Source organism: Psammomys obesus, unplaced genomic scaffold (assembly GCF_907164565.1).
Source record: "Psammomys obesus unplaced genomic scaffold, mPsaObe1.curated_primary_1811, whole genome shotgun sequence".
Taxonomy (NCBI): Eukaryota; Metazoa; Chordata; class Mammalia; order Rodentia; family Muridae; genus Psammomys; species Psammomys obesus.
This window is the reverse complement of record NW_026596101.1, coordinates 9,512,332-9,526,707: the sequence shown is the minus strand read 5'-3', so window position 1 is coordinate 9,526,707 and position 14,376 is coordinate 9,512,332. Positions and strand designations below refer to the sequence as shown.

Here is a 14,376-nt window from a genome sequence, read left to right as displayed (position 1 = left end):
GTCTCAGCATCTGCTTAGATTCTCTGTTGGGTAGAGCCTTTTAGAAGACCTTCTATAGGAAGCTCCCATCCTATTTCCTCTCTTTCACCACATCTGCTGTCTATGCTGTTTGCCATTCTGAATGAGATTTAAGCATCCTCCTTAGGGACCTCCTTGATTTTTTTGTTTGTTTGTTTTTGTGGGTTTTTTTTGTTTGTTTTTAGCTTCCCCATACAATGGGGGTTAAAAAGCATCTTCAACAAATGGTGCTGGTCTAAACTGGATATCCACCTGCAGAAAAAAATGTAAATATAGCCAAATTTTGGCAGAGTTCAGGGAATCTTATAAAAGAAGAGGGTGATAGTAAGATCTGGAGAGGACATGAGCTCCACAAGGAGAATAACAGAACCAAAAATTCTGAGCACAAGGGTCTTTTTTGAGACTGATACTCCAACCAAGAATCATTCATGGAGATAACCTAGAACCCCTACACAGATGTAGCCCATGGCATTTCAGTGTCCAAATAGGTTCCATAGTAATGGGGACAGGGACTGTCTCTGTCATGAACTGTCTCTGACATGAAGTGGCCTGTTCTTTGATCACCTCCCCCTGAGGGGGAAGCAGCCTTACAAAGCCACAGAGGAAGACAATGCAGCCACTCCTGATAAGGACTGATAGACTAGGATCAGAAGGAAGAAGAGGAAGTCCTCCCCTATCAGTGGACTTGGGGAGGGGCATGGGTGGAGAAGTGGGAGGGAGGGGGGTTAGGTGGGAGCTATGAGGGATACAAACTGAATAAACTGTAATTAATAAAAAAAAATAAATCAAAAATGAAAATGGACCCATATTTATCCCCTTACACAAAATTAATGTCTAAGTGTATCAAAGACCTAAACATAAAACCAGATACACTAAATCTGTTGGAAGAAAAACAGGGGAAGAGCCTTGAACTCATTGACACAGGAGACAACTTCCTGAACAGAATACCAACAGCTCAGGCTCTAAGATCAACAATTAATAAATAGGACCATATGAAATTGAAAACCTTTCCTAAAGCAAAGGACACCGTCAACAGAACAAAACAACCTAAAGACATGTTCTACATTTTATAGCGTCACCAGGTAATTCAAACTTAACATGTTCTAAAGATATGTTTTAAGGCACCCAAATCATGAATCTTAAATGTAAATGCAGTGAAATGAAAAAAGGTTATTTTTTGTAATGTATTAATTGAGGAAGGAACAAGCTAAATGTGATTTGTACCAAGGCAAGTAAGTACAAAGAAACACATATGCATAGCCCATAAAGAATGTTAGCATGAATTTATAAACAAAGGCTGATTTATTATTGCTAACTTTCATGACATACGAATTATATTTCAAGGAAGCTGTTACAAAAAATAAACTAAAACTCTAGTTTACCCACAATAAAAAAAAAAAAAGAAAATTGAGAAAAGAATCACCAGCTTTTTGCGAGACATCATTTATATGTTTTTTTGATGACTGAGAAGCATTTTTATTCTTAATAGTTTTCTTCTCATCACATTGTGGTGAAGTAGAAGACATTGAAAAGCAGAATTAATCAAAACAGTACACGCGACAAGGACACGGTGCAATCTTTTTATATCTAGATTGAAATCTTTTACACATATTTCTGAAATGTCCTATTACCTTTCACTGGTCTAAACATCTTCTCTTTTTCCTGTTACTCCTTTACTTGACTGTTTCTTTCAAATCTTTCATACCTCTCCCATTTCCTGACTCACCTCGTGCTATTTCTTCCTACTTCTAGAGGAATAAGAGGAAAAAAAGATGATAAGATGGTAATTTTAACAAAATTTAAACATCATATAGGCATGTTGTCCATATGTGATGACATGTTTTCTGAATGTAAGTGTGTTGTCCCTGAGTGTGATACCATATTGTCAATACGTGGCACCATGCTGTTTCTACGTAAAAGCACGTTGTCCTTAAGTGACTCCTTCCCCAGCCTTTGTTTTTGCTATTCTGCAAAACCATCACACCTCACTGAGCACTCCTCATTGCACAATATGACAAATCCAGGTTACTAGGCCAACTATTACTTTCATCCTTTCAGCAACCATAATGCCTCTATTAACTCATGACACTGTGAGCATGGAAATGTGCTATATATTTGAATCTTAATAGAGTAACCCAAGGGCCAACCTATTTCTCCAATACTTCCTTTATTCCTTACATCACATTGTAGAGATTCATACTGATTTTTTTTCCTTACTCATTATTTCTAAATGTTTCTTTATATTCTTTCTTGTCTACGCTTCTTCCCTGACCAATATACCAGACTTTAGCTTTTTCTAGTTTCAAAGTAACATCCTATGCATTGATAAATCCCATATTTTATTTCTCTTTCATTTCACTTATGCTAGCATCTCTCTTTGGAGCAATTAGCCTGCCCTCCTATTGGAAACTCCCCACTAACTGTGGATTCTGTTCATCACTATCTCAAGTCTATCCCTTTCAAGACTGGCTGTTTTTTCTCAGTATCTATAATGTTTCCCATGGCCATCCTAGTTTTTAATTGCTGCTGGGTCTTTTAAGGCTCCATTTTAGATCTTCTTTCCTTGTAGACACTTATTCTGATGTTTCCCTAATACACATGCTCTCAGCCTGTAATTCTCCTGTGAATTAAAGACTCATGTATAAATTTGAAGCTCACTTTAGTCATTTTTAGTAAGAGGCCTAATAGAAATCTTCAACAACATTTGATAAGACACTCTTAGAACTAACAGGACACCTCCGTCAGTAAAAGGCCTATCTTGAAACCATGAAGGCCTGAATCTGATCCCTACAGTCTTTATGAAAAGTCAGATGTAGCCTGTGGTAGCTCAGTAACCAATTGGTTTCCCATAGTGAGGGGAACAAGGACTATTTCTAACAGGATCTCAATGACTGGCTCTTTGGCCTCCCCACCCCCCAAGGGAGGAGCAGTCCTGTTAGGCCACAGAGGAGATCTTTGCAGCCAGTCCTGAAGATACCTGATAAAACAGGGTCAAATGAAAGGGGAGGAGGTCCCCCCTATCAGTGGACTTGGCAAGGGGCACGGTGGAGATGAGGGAGGGAGGGACCGGGAGGGTATGAGGGATCGGGACACGGCTGGGATACAGAGTTAATAAAATGTAACTAATAAGAAAAAAATAAAATTCAAAAAAGAAAAACATACAAAAAAAAAAAAAGAAAAGGCTGGAGATAGTTGTGCATGTAAGGTAAGCGTATATGTACATGCACACTCACAGGCATACACACACAGCCACAAAAACAAATACTTATTTTCTTTCTATACAACTAATCTCTTTCCAACTGGGAGTATGCTTAACCCTGGATTCGTCTGTTTTCTGAGGTGTTGCCCTTGACTTGCTGTATTTTTTCTGGTACATCGCAACTGGCATGGTCTCAATCTTCAAAGCAACAACAACAAGAAGAACAAAACCAAAAGACAGAAATCTTTCGGATTCAGTTTATTAATTTTTACTATAGACAGTCTGCTCTAAGCCACTGCAATAACATAATTAAATTATATCAATATTTTTCTTTGAGCCTTTGGGTCTTAGCATAAGCTGTTTTTCTATCTACAGTTTTTCTGCACACGTTATGATGAATTCAGTGTTGATCTCTTCTCTGATGTCAGCAGATCAGTGATGGCATACTTCATTAAAAATTTTAAAAAAATTACACTCCACCCCACCCCAGATTTCCTGTCTCACTAACCCTCTCTTTTCCTTTAAATACTTAACCATAGTCTCATACAGCATTCACTTATTTGTTGATTTATCTTACAACTCCTTCAATTAGAATACAAGATCAATAACAGCAGCAGCTTCAGTGGGTCTTTTTGCTGCTATATTTTCAGCACCTAGAAAGACTACTGATAAATGTTTGTTCAATAAATGAAAAAAAATGAATGAAACTACTCTTACTCATTTTCTCACAGCTTCAGTGCCCCTCATCTTTCCTTTCTTCCTTTTCTTCTTCTCTGTAGCGAAAAGCTTCAGTATGCAAACATGCCTGGATTAATCCATTCATAGTAGCTGGCTCAGAATCATGTTAACACTGTCTTTTCCTCATACCTCACATCCAGTCAGCTTTTCTATTTTGTTGCCATTCTAAATGCCTCAAAATAGCTCTCTCATTATTTTTTGTTTGCTTCTTTCCTAGTGACAATGTCCAATTATCCCAGTGTTTTCAAATGTTGGATAAATAATTTCTCTGATGTGTGATTTCTCTTCCTTTATCTTTGCTACAGTGAATCATAGACCTAAACATGTCATAATCTCACATAAAAAGAAAAATAGCATGCCTTCTGTTTTCAGATCAGATGCAAATATCTGTCATATCATTTAAAGTCAGCCCTTCAAAGACGTTCTAAACTGCCTGTTACCATTCATATACCCATTGTTCTCTTAGCCTCTTATTCTCCAGGATAGTTTTTTATATATATAGTTTTATATAAACATATATAAATATATATATATATTTTTTTTTCAGTGAGATGCACTTTGCAGACTCTACTCAAGCTATGCTTGTAAATGTAACTTTTATTAGTCTGATGTAATTGTCGTCCTAGAGGTTTATTGCTGAATAATCTCTCACCGTTTTTCTTCTTTCTAAATTCTGGCTGGCTGGTTCAACTCAGTTGTTATGGCTCAAACTCTTCTCCAAAAAGATTGATTCAAAATGGCTTCTCTCCAGTTCTCACTGAATTGCACTGTTTAGAAATCTGCCTCTGAACTCCATGAACTGAAGGAACTCAACTGTTTTGTACTGCTGAACTCTGTTTTATTCTCTTCTTTCTAGACTGTCTCTCTGTCTGTCCCCTACTTCTTTATTGTTTGTCTTCTTCTCCCTTCTGGCTGCTCTTAAGTAGCTTCTCTTTCCTGTCTGTTCTCTTGAGAGTTAAATGTATTCTATCTCTGATTCAATCTATCAAATCTCTCTCTAATTCTTCACTTTTTTGCACCTCAATTAGACATAACTTTCAACCATGTATCCTTTCATCTACAAACTAACTTTACTACATTGTTTGGGATTAAAGATGTGTATTAAGGGCATGTCTGTGTTCCAGCCAGATGATACTATTATCATGTCTGCATTTCAGTCAGGTCACATAGACTTATAAAGTCCTTGGATATAATCCCTTGTCAAACCAGTCTTTTTGCTGTATTAAAATTTTTCTACATATGCTTCTCCACAGATATTACTCCATATAAATTACCTGTCAGGAGTGTCCATACCTTCCTGCTTAGACACACACCTGGCTTAAACATTGCTTCTATTTGCATACTGCTCTAAACTCTTGGTCATATTAGTTGCTTCTTCCTTTGACATCCTTTAGAATTTTATGTATGTTTTTGGTATAATACTTACCTTGTAATATTGTAGTCATTTAATTATTCTTCTTTTGGTATTCCCTCCTGGAGTGTGTCTCATCATGATTTAGAGTGTGGGTTTGGGGATCAGATGGCTTAGGTTCAAAATTGTGGCCTACCATTTGTTAGCAAGTAACTTAGGCTTTTTACTCATCAATATGTTCATCTCCAAAGGAGGAGAATTAAAATCACATCACAGAGTTCTTGCGAGGATCAAAGGTCATAGTTTTTCATATGCAAGTTCAATTTTAGCCATGGCCTTTAATCTGTGGTGAAGTTGCTCTTATTTGATGTTTATTATGAAGAAAGTCTATTAATTTATTAATATTTTACATTGTCATTTCACAAAGAAAATCCAGCACAGTTGTAACTAATAGCTGTCATTTGTATTTTCTCTTCCTGGCTTTTATTTTCTGTTGGGTTTTATTGCAGTGAGAGAGCAATAACAAAACAAGCAACAGTGCATCTATTATGTCCTTCTGGCCTAGACCTGAAGGGATTAACAAAACGTAGAATAAATGTTGTAAATGAACCTTATTGTGAGCTCTCACATTTTCTGCAGTATTTCTAATCTCCATATCCATTTCCTGCAGGGTTAATCCTCAACATTCAAATCATTAGGTCACCACATATTATCTAATTGGCTAGAATGCTGATCTTAAACTTTACAACATGGATATAATGTGAATTCATTCTACTAGATTAATGTAGATGAGAATCACCTAAATGATTCTGTAATATTAAAAGAAAAATTCCAACTAGTATTTGTCTTCTCAAATGTCAATTGTATGAATGAAATATTAAGCATGACCAGTCATGGGGCTACAACCTTGCCCTTCTTCAGCTCCTCAGTATTAAGTTGAATGAAGAAACACTGATTTTACCTATATAGGTTTGCACCATGTAGAGCAAGTGCTGATTTCAAAGCATGCCACCAATCTAGTTAATGTTTGAGGTTCAAGATGCTTTACGAAAAATTTGTTAACCATTTTCTGAAATAGAACATATTGTCATCAAATTATAATAGAATAAATTTTGTTTGGTTTGAAATTAAAAGGAGATAGTTCCAAATATAGGTTGTTCACACAGGACTTCACTACTGACTTATATCAGTGTGTAAAAAGATAACCTAGAGCCCCTGCACAGATGTAGCCTATAGCAGTTTAGTGTCCAAGTGGGTTCCATAGTAATGGGAAGAGGGACTGCCTCTGACATAATCTGATTGGCCTGTTCTTTGATCACCTTTCCCTGAGGGGGGAGCAGCCTTACCAGGCCAAGGAAGATGACAGTGCAGCCACTCCTGATGTGATCTGATAGACTAAAATCAGAAAGAAGGAGAAGAGGACCTCTCATATCAGTGGACTTGGGGAGGGGAATGCGTGAAGAAGGAGGAGGGCGGGTGGGATTGGGAGGGGAGTTGCGAGGGGCTTATGGGGGGATACAAAGTGAATAAAGTATAATTAATAAAATTAAAAAAAGATAAATGGAATATCTAAACCCAAAGGCTGAATAGTAGAAATCTTTATTCTTAAATTAGTATTTTCCCCACAGCAATGTTTTTGGTTTACATTTTTAAAATATCCTAAATGTCTTTTCAGTCCCAAATACTTTACTGTTCATTAAATACATTTCCAGCTTCAACTAGCTGGGGAACTATTTTGAGTGTTGCTTTCAATTCACTTCCTCAATATAAAAACTATCTTTTTACTAGTAATATCATAAGTCCAGCCCTCTCATGTTTTTATTTTTTCAATATATGTGAAATTCTTATTTTTTTCTCCTATAAAATAATTTACAAGCTATGCATCAATATACAGTAGGATGTCAAGTTTAGAGCTTGGGGTTCTGACTGAAGTTTCAAGTCTAACTGTACATTGCAAGATCAAGTTTAATCGACATGATTTCCTAAATTTGCTTTCTTTCCTTTGTAAACTTTCTTTTTATCTCAAAATTCTGCCACTTGACTTGAAAGTCAAAGGATATTGAGAAAGTATAAAGTGAGAAGAGATGAAAGGAAGAAAGACAGAGAGGAAAAGAAAGTGAGAGAAGAAGAAAATGATGGATACTTGAGAAAAACACAACTGGGGGAGGGAAAGGAGACAGAAAAGAATGGCTCTTTGTATAACTTAAATTTTGAGAAATGGATCTGAACTAATCTGAGGCTGGGTTCTGCAGATGCTGGAAGTTGAGTTTAGGCAATTAAGAGACTTTGTGTGATAAAAACAAAAGCTAACAAGAAGGAAAGTTTTTCAAATCTCCAAGTATCAAGGCCTGTTTCAGTACATTAGGCACTGTGGTGATAAAACTTTTCCAGGTTTTAAAAGTGACATTCCATCATGCAGGGAAGCTGTGGTGACACAGTTCACACACAAGTCAACAGGCAGAATCCAGGTACATAGTAACAGGAAGGCACATGATAATTTACACACCCCTAAGGACACACAATCAGTGACATACTTCCCCAACCAGGCTTCATCTTATACAGTTCCATCGTGTACCATTACTCTATGATTATTGTATTTGATATTTCTATTCAAGGCTAGAAATAAATGCTGCTACTGGCACTAAAATTCCACACACACACACACACACACCCTCTTTATTTTCATGATGTGTCCTTTGAACTATAACAAAGTTTGAATCAGAAATGCCTCCCAAGGCCATTGTGTGATGTGGTTGGTCTCCAGCCTGTGCTATTGGGAATTAAGGAGTTACAAACAGGTTGTGCCTGCTGGGGAAAAGTTAGGCCAGTGGGGCATATTCTTTGAAGAGATATCAGGACCCCGTTCCTCTCTTTCTGTTTCCCAGCCACCATAAATTAAACACATATAACATACATTCTGCATGTTGTATTTTAGCACAATATGCCCAAAGAAATGAACAGGGAAGCATAGTGTTGTTAGATCTTTGCAAGAGAAAATTTTAATTCCAGAAAAGCTAATAACAGACAATAAAAGAAGAACATTAAGGCAGAATCCTAGTGCATTTGCAACAGCATTAAAGACTTTATTTTAGTTTTATATTGAAGTGTTTCATTTTGGAACTTATCTACTGTAGAAGTTTGCCTTCATACTGAATAAAAACTTCTTAGAATACCATTATAATCACAGGTGATTTTGTACTATGCTGTGTCTTCCACACAATTATTTGATCACTTCTTTTTAGAGTAGCTTAAAATATCTACCCCTCTTATTCTGAGACGTTCTTAAAGCAAGGCTACTTGAAAACTATTTTGATTTCTTGAAATTCACATTAGATCCTCAAAGTCTTCCATCTCTTTTTGTACAGAAAACCAGAGTTATCTCTGCAAGGGTAGACAGTGCAACAAAAGCTTGCTTTACTTGTGTCACTATAGTGTGAAAAAAAAATTGACAAGCAGATTAAAAATAGTGCTTAAAACCCAAACTTTTCTTTAACATTTGGTGTGACTTCAGACTTAAAATTTGAGAGGAACCAGAGTCTGTGACCTGAGCACTGCTGAGGAGACCATCACAGCTTGGCAGGTTTTGACCGATGAGAAATCACAATAGAATAAAAACTGAACTGAGTCATGGCATACAGTGAAAAGACAAAGGCAAACAGGGAAGAGATCAGTGTGAGTGAAGGAAGCATCTCATGGGCCATCTCTGACCTCTTACTAGTTGCAGAAGGAGGAGACAGTGTTTGTTTGCTTGGGGGCATCCCTGAATAGCCAGGGTTTCGATCTGTGACATTCTAATTTGAAGGTCCACCTGCAAGGCGCAACTGAAGCTCAGGTCTTAGGTCTACCTCCCCGAACAATAACGGGTTTTATATCTCATTCCTTATGTAGGCACTGTTGGATGTGAAGGCAGCAGATCTATCTCCAGCCCTTTCCTACATGATGGTCACTAGTTGGCCTTTGGTGGTATTCCCTACATTATTTTTTTCCCCTTGTTTGGAAATACATACATAAGTGCTTTATAGATTTGGGAGATTTTAGTCTTAAGTTCTCATTTATTAAGTGGGAAATGGCTGCACTCGTTTCACAAGTGTATTGTGGGAATTATCTTAGCATTTGGTGAATGTAACAGTAATTTGAACGCTGCCAGTCCCTCCCAAAGCGTAATGACTTACAGGGCTGGGGATGCAGTTCAGCTGGTACACTGGCTAGGATGAACGTAATCCCTGTTTCTAACACAAACAATGCCTAGACTGGGTATGATAGTCCATGCCTATGATCTAAGCACTGGGAAGTGAACATGGATGGGTCAGAAAGTTCAGGGTCAATTTCCAGTTTGAACTTACTGATTTCACACTAGCCTTGGCTTCATAACCCATGTCAAAAAATGAGGTAAATATAATCCTCAATTAGCATTTCTCAAGTTTGAACAGAAGTTTTTTCAAAGTGAAAGTAAAACATGTAAATAGATTAAAAAAATTTTTAGTCTCTTCACACAGAAATATTTATGACATGATTTTATAGGATAATATTCTTTGTGCAAAAAGTGATAGCAGGGAAAAATTAAGAAAAATTCTCTACCTAAAAGAACAGAAAGATTTTTTTAATATCCTTACTATCTAAAAACTGGTTACCATCTCAGTAAATCTTTAAACAATATCTAGTCTTCATTTTTAAAAGAAAAAGAAATTACTACTTTTTAATATTTTTATTTATTTGAGAATTTCATACATTGAATTGTGATCAAATTCAACTCATCCCCTGACTCCTTCCATATTTAATTCCTATTCCACACCCACTCTACTTCATGTCTTTATTTATTTATTTATTTTTGGTAAAATCTTATTTAGTCTACTTAATGTTACCTATATCCTTTGGATGTGTGACAATACTTTTGAGCATGTTAGACCAATCAGGGACTACACCGTTAATGAAAAGTAACTGTACATCTGCAAGCAGATACCAGCTACCAATAACACCTCATCCAGGCATTGAACTCCATTCTCACCTTCATGTCCTTGCTGAGATATATGCTGGCTTGAGTTTGCCAAGGTCTTTGAACACTGCTACAACTGCTATCAGTTCATATGTAGGATACACTGTGGTGTCCAGAAATCATCTGCCACCTCTGGCTCTGAAAAGTCTTTCATCCACCACTTCAGTAATGATTCCTGTTATTCCTTTACTGTCACAACTGTTTATTTTAATTATTCAAACTGTGAAAATATAGGCAAAACATGAGAAAATTTTTCTCCCAAGTAAAACTCTTACCAGAGGTAACACGTGTTAACTGTTGGTAAAGTTATCGTCGTCTTTCAAGGCATTTGAGAAGCTGTATTAATGTGTAGATAAGTAAGGACAGAGGAGAAACACGCTTTCATACAAATGTGACCAGGAGCTGATGAGTTGGCTCACTGTATAGAGTGCAATGTTTTCCCGTCAACTTCTGTGTGCTGGGATAGCAGATGTGTACCACAGAACATACCTTAATTTCATCCTTAAGCAATCTCATTAAGAAAAATCAATCCCAATAAATCTGCATTACATTTGTCACATTTAAAAGAGGCTGCGACATCATTATGTTGGAAATGCACTTTAGTGGGTAGCAAGTCCAAGGAATCCTTTCATCTGGACTCTCTGCAGACACCTCTGATTTGTTTTCTGTAAAAGATACACATTGTTAAACCACAGCTAATGCTGTCTTTTCTTTTACTCTTACATGAACTGAGATCGACTCATGGTCTTCCAAATGGTTCAAGTTTGAAAATCAGTCCTGTAGCCTTCACATTCTTGGGTGCTGCCTGTCCATCCTCTCACACATTCATGGAGTTTAGAATGCATTTTCTGTAGACAGCAAAGTTTTCTTCAACATTTTTTTAGTACCTCTGTCTTATTTTTAATTCAATAATGTCAAATCTTTATTTGGGGTCAGATTATCATTTGCTTTCCTACCAATTAATTTTTTTTATATCTGTGCATTTAAAAACATATTAATGACAGGCTGTCAGTCTTATTTAGGTAATTTATCATTCAGTGATGTTTATGCTGTTGCCTGCTTTTTCCAAAATAGTACTATTTCTTTAATAATGCTCTTTGGGTTAGAATGTGTATCCTTACTTTTCTATCTGGCAAATTCACCTGAGTCTATTGTTCATATATATCCATCTTTGCATTGTTATTTAAAAAAGCTTTTTTTTTTTTTGCATAGAGTGTGCTGTGACATTGGAAAGTTTTGTAGCTTTCCTGAACGTATGTGTTATTCTAGACTGGGTAATTTCTGTGTACCTCTGCATGCAGTGTTTATTTCTGTCATTTTCCCAGGGTATTGCATTACTGCCATCCTACCTTTCTCGTGTTCATGCTTGAGTAGTCTTTATAAAAAGACTTTTCTATTGCTTAATAGGGAGCAGTTTCTCAACTTCTTATTTATCTTATTTGGTACCTGCATGATTTCTTTGTTGTAATACCTGTTTAGAGGTTTGGATATGTTATGAAAACCTGCATTTTGTAGTCTTGGGGAATCATGAAGTTGGATGAAAATGCAGGGTTTTTTTTTTCAACCCATTGATGCTTTTCTCTAATATTTTAAAATAACTTTCATTAATATTAACCTTGGAAAACCCACAAATATGCTTCATTGGGAGAGGTTTCATTTTTCTGCTGGTCTGCAGAGGTGGCTAGGAGTGTTCTGGCCCATGTCTGAAAACTGAAGTGAGCATCATGCTCTTCCAGATAACCATTTCAATAATGTTCTGTAAAAAGGGGTTCAATCCATGTATGTCAGATCAGCTACCTTCAGCTTAGAATATTGTGAAAAGAATTCTCATGATGTTATTTCATCTGTAAATCTCACTATGAGTAGAGGCAAAGTTTAGAAGTTGAAAACTTTTAATTCTGTGACCACAGCCAGATTGTCTTTTTAGCAAGGTTTGTTAGGATTTTTTATTTATTATTATTAGTAGTAGTAGTGAATTTTTTGTTACTGTTGTTTTACTCTGTTTGATGCTGTTTGTATTTTATGATCTCTTGTATGTAACACAGGTCTAGGAGTAAAAATCTTCAATGCCTTCTCTGCCTTTGCAGCAACCCTGAGATATAATATCAATATTGCTACTATTCGAGGGGAATAGGAGCACTGGCATTATAGGGTAATTTATCTAAAATTGTGGACCTGGTAGCTGACTGCTAAAATTTAAGCTTTTGTATGTCTATACTGCTATTCCAATGCCGAATATACTGTAATTCATGGTTAAAATCACTATGGAAACTATTTGGTTTACTTGGGCAGAAATGTTTTTGATGTTTAATGGAAGTGAAATGGGTAAGTTGGTAAAGAAGAAAGAACATGGAGATTTTTATTTACTTTCATGCCGTCTATTAAAATAGAAATTTGGAAAATAAATTCAACTTGCTAGACTTCAATTTCTCATATCGAAATAACAAGAATAATGATGATGACAATGGTGGTGGTGGCAGTGATTACTGCCATAGCTCGTTGGCTCTGCATTTGCTTATAACCACCATGTTATGACATAATTTACAAGACGAATAACGTTAAATACTGAGACAAACATAACTAATGAGGTCATGGCGTTAGTTTTTAAAAACTCTTTTATTTAGTTTTCTTTTATCTTTTTCTCCCTAAGCCACCCTAATCCCTTCCAACACCCCAACACTAGGTAGGAGAGAGAAAGGGATAGTGAGAGAGGGGGTGCAGTTCTCTTAGGTGTTTCCTGCTGGTTAGGCTCCTTGGGTTCCTTAGAGCCATTCCAATCCTTGTGTCAGGAGATCTTCAACTTCCTGTCTCACAACAGCCAGGAGCAGCAAGGGGAAGTAGGAGCATCACTGTTCTTTCTCTGAGTTCCTTACTCTCTTGGCTCTGGCATTTATTCTCTCTCCAGAGTACTTAGATTTAAGCTATCTGACGCTGGCAAAGAGCTCCTCTCGGAGCCTGCAGGAAGCAAATAATCCGCTGCTGTGGACCATCTGAATCAGTCCCACATCCCACACCTGGGACCAAAACAAAAACATGTTTATATCCACAACAGTCATGGGTATTTCTCATACCTGCTAAGGCTGCTTTGATTTCATGTTGCAAGCTTTTTTACACACACGCTCTGTTCCTTCCAAATTGAGAAGTTTGCCATAAATGGAAAGATATTTGATTCCCTGGCGCTATATGTACAGACTGAGCATCCTGTGAATAAATCCTAATGGCAAGTTTATACTGTGTATTTTCACATAATGGCGAATGCACTCCATTCTGTACATTGTGCTCTGTGCGACGCATTCAACTTTGTCCATGGTTCTTCTGCCTTTCCCCCTTGACTTTCTCCCACAGTATTTCTGTCTATTGCACTGATGTAAGGCTGAGTAAGAGAAACACCTAGCCACATTAATTGTGGGAGCAGGAGTTGTAACAACCTAGTGTGAGATATTGCAGCCTCTGAGGAGTAATAAGTGAGTTGATGCAAGGATGAACAAGGGCAGAATGGGGCCAGAATGAAGTGCACTGCTGATTGGTAGTTATTACAGGAAAGGAAAGAAAAGACAGCAATTGAATGAATTTGGCTTACAATTTTTTTTTAACTCAGAAAACAATGGTTAAATAGCATAAAAGATTAGGTGAATAGGCCCTGTTAATTGCTTCATTCTATTGTGATGATATAGACAAATGTTCTTTCTTTATAGGAAGAATAAACTATTAAATTTATTGTGAAAGAGGCTCAGTTCATGAAATTAATATACATAGTTCAGAAAATACTCATTTGAAAAATGTTATAGCATTAATTTTTAATGATTCTATGTAATGCATTCACACACATGTGTGGATGTGTGTGTGTGTGTACACAAAGTTTGGAGGACAACATTCAGGAGTGTGTTCTTGCCTTCCTTCTTGGCAAGGCAGTTCACTGTTTTTCTGATGCTTCCCTGCACAACCTTGTTTAGCTCAAATTTTATTTGGCTTTTCACACTGATTTTGGGAATAGAACTTGGATAATCTGGCTTGAACAGTTTGCACATATACCTGCTGAGCTAGCTCATCCGGAAATATATATATATATATATATAT

At 36.7% G+C, this 14,376-nt stretch overlaps 1 protein-coding gene across 1 annotated transcript in view; it reads left to right on the top strand.

The window, feature by feature from the left end:
- LOC129692203 (contactin-6-like) overlaps positions 1-14,376 on the top strand; it is a 344,240-nt gene that overhangs the window by 130,916 nt on the left and 198,948 nt on the right. The gene's annotated exons all lie outside the window — the stretch shown is intronic.